Source organism: Coregonus lavaretus (genome assembly GCF_964263955.1).
Source record: "Coregonus lavaretus genome assembly, contig: HAP1_SCAFFOLD_1349, whole genome shotgun sequence".
NCBI classification, from domain to species: domain Eukaryota; kingdom Metazoa; phylum Chordata; class Actinopteri; order Salmoniformes; family Salmonidae; genus Coregonus; species Coregonus lavaretus.
The window spans coordinates 87501-89978 of NW_028162442.1; the positions used below are offsets into that span (position 1 = coordinate 87501).

At 45.0% G+C, this 2478-nt stretch overlaps 1 pseudogene across 1 annotated transcript in view; it reads right to left on the reverse strand.

The window, feature by feature from the left end:
- The window catches only part of LOC311119241 (NF-kappa-B essential modulator-like), a 17340-nt pseudogene extending 15077 nt beyond the window's left edge, over positions 1 to 2263 (reverse strand). The window contains exons 1-2 of the transcript in view: positions 2123 to 2263; positions 1651 to 2006 (exon numbers count right to left, since the gene is read on the reverse strand). The product of the transcript in view is annotated as an NF-kappa-B essential modulator-like (transcript). The remainder of the gene's footprint in view (positions 1 to 1650; positions 2007 to 2122) is intronic.
- Positions 2264 to 2478: the final 215 nt, after the last annotated feature.

Sequence of the window (2478 nt, forward strand, 5' to 3'; positions counted from 1 at the left end):
TCGGAAGTTTACATACACTTAGGTTGGAGTCATTAAAACATGTTTTTCAACCACTCCACACATTTCTTGTTAACAAACTATAGTTTTGGCAAGTTGGTTAGGACATCTACTTTGCGCATGACACAAGTAATTTTTCCAACAATTGTTTACAGACAGATTATTTCACTTATAATTCACTGTATCACAATTCCAGTGGGTCAGAAGTTTACATACACTAAGTTGACTGTGCCTTTAAACAGCTTGGAAAATTCCAGAAAATGATGTCATGGCTTTAGATAGGCTAATTGACATCATTTGAGTCAATTGGAGGTGTACCTGTGGATGTATTTCAAGGCCTACCTTCAAACTCAGTGCCTCTTTGCTTGACATCATGGGAAAAGCAAAATAAATCAGCCAAGACCTCAGAAAATAAATTGCAGACCTCCACAAGTCTGGTTCATCCTTGGGAGCAATTTCCAAACGCCTGAAGGTACCACGTTCATCTGTACAAACAATAGTACACAAGTATAAACACCATGGGACCACGCAGCCGTCATACCACTCAGGAAGGAGACGCGTTCTGTCTCCTAGAGATGAACGTACTTTGGTGCGTAAAGTGCAAATCAATCCCAGAACAACAGCAAAGGACCTTGTGTAGATGCTGGAGGAAACAGGTACAAAAGTATCTATATCCACAGTAAAGCGAGTCCTATATCGACATAACCTGAAAGGCTGCTCAGCAAGGATGAAGCCACTGCTCCAAAACTGCCATTAAAAAGCCGGACTTCGGTTTGCAACTGGACATGGGGACAAAGATCGTACTTTTTGGAGAAATGTCCTCTGGTCTGAAGAAACAAAAATAGAACTGTTTGGCCATAATGACCATCGTTATGTTTGGAGGGAAAAGGGAAATGCTTGCAAGCCGAAGAACACCATCCCAACCGTGAAGCACAGGGTGGCAGCATCATGCTGTGGGGGTGCTTTGCTGCAGGAGGGAATGGTGCACTTCACAAAATAGATGGCATCATGAGGAAGGAAAAGTATGTGGATATATTGAAGCAACATCTCAAGACATCAGTCAGGAAGTTAAAGCTTGGTCGCAAATGGGTCTGCCAAATGGACAAATGACCCCAAGCATACTTCCAAAGTTGTGGCAAAATGGCTTAAGGACAACAAAGTCAAGGTATTGGAGTGGCCATCAAAAAGCCCTGACCTCAATCCTATAGAAAATGTGTGGGCAGAACTAAAAAGGTGTGTCGAGCAAGGAGGCCTACAAACCTGACTCAGTTACACCAGCTCTGTCAGGAGGAATGGGCCAAAATTCACCCAACTTATTGTGGGAAGCTTGTGAAAGGCTACCCGAAACGTTTCACCCAAGTTAAACAATTTAAAGTCAATGCTACCAAATACTAATTTGTGTATGTAAACTTCTGACCCACTGGGAAAGTGATGAAAGAAATAAAAGCTGACTATTATTACTCTACTATTATTCTGACATTTCACATTCTTAAAATAAAGTGGTGATCCTATCTGACCTAAGACAGGGAATTTTTACTAGGATTAAATGTCAGGAATTGTGAGTTTAAATGTTTTTGGCTAAGGTGTATGTAAACTTCCGACTTCAACTGTATCTATATCCATCCATCCATCCCTCAATCTATCTGTACTGACCAGAGAGGATGCCATAGGTCCGTTGGTTTCCGAGCTCTTCTTCTCCTGGTCCCCTCCCCTCCTCTCCTCCGAGCTCTTCTTCTCCTGGTCCCCTCCCCTCCTCTCCCCAGCAAGAATTCCGTTAGAGTTGGAGGCCTGGCTGGGGCCGTTGACCAGCAGGCCTTGGTCAGCTCCAGGGTTGGAGGGGCTGGCCAGGCTGGTGAGGCTGTGGTTCTCCCTGGCCAGTCTCTCCACTAGAGCCCGGGCCTCCTGGAAACGACAGCTGAGGAACTCCCTCTCTTCTCTAGACCTCCGCTGCCATCCCTCCATCTCCTCACAGCGCTCACGCAGGGCCTGGTTGCTGCGCCGCAACGCCTCTACACACACACACACACACACACACACAGAAATAGCATTAATAAAACAACCACACACACATACAATCTGTGCATCATTGTGGATACATATTTAAATATTTGTCTGTGTGTCCTACCTCGGAGCTGCTGGTTGTCTCCCAGTAGTCTAGTCACCACCTCATTGGCTGCCAGCTCAGCAGGAACCTGAAGAGCCACGCCCCCCCTCGTCCCCCGCCATCTCCCACTGCAGGGCTACGTCTGCCTGGGGCTGCACCATGCTGCTGAACATTATGCATCGTTATTATCCCATTGACCCATGGTTTAGTCGACAAAAGCAATGATGCAACAACAAAAATCATTGCAACATGTCTAATGGAAACGGCATTTGGGGAAATGTTCTAAAAGACAGACAACATTTCTATACGTTTGACGGGTGATATTTTTATTTTGTCTCAACTTTCTTTATTGCGACAATAAATGATGATTGCCGAAT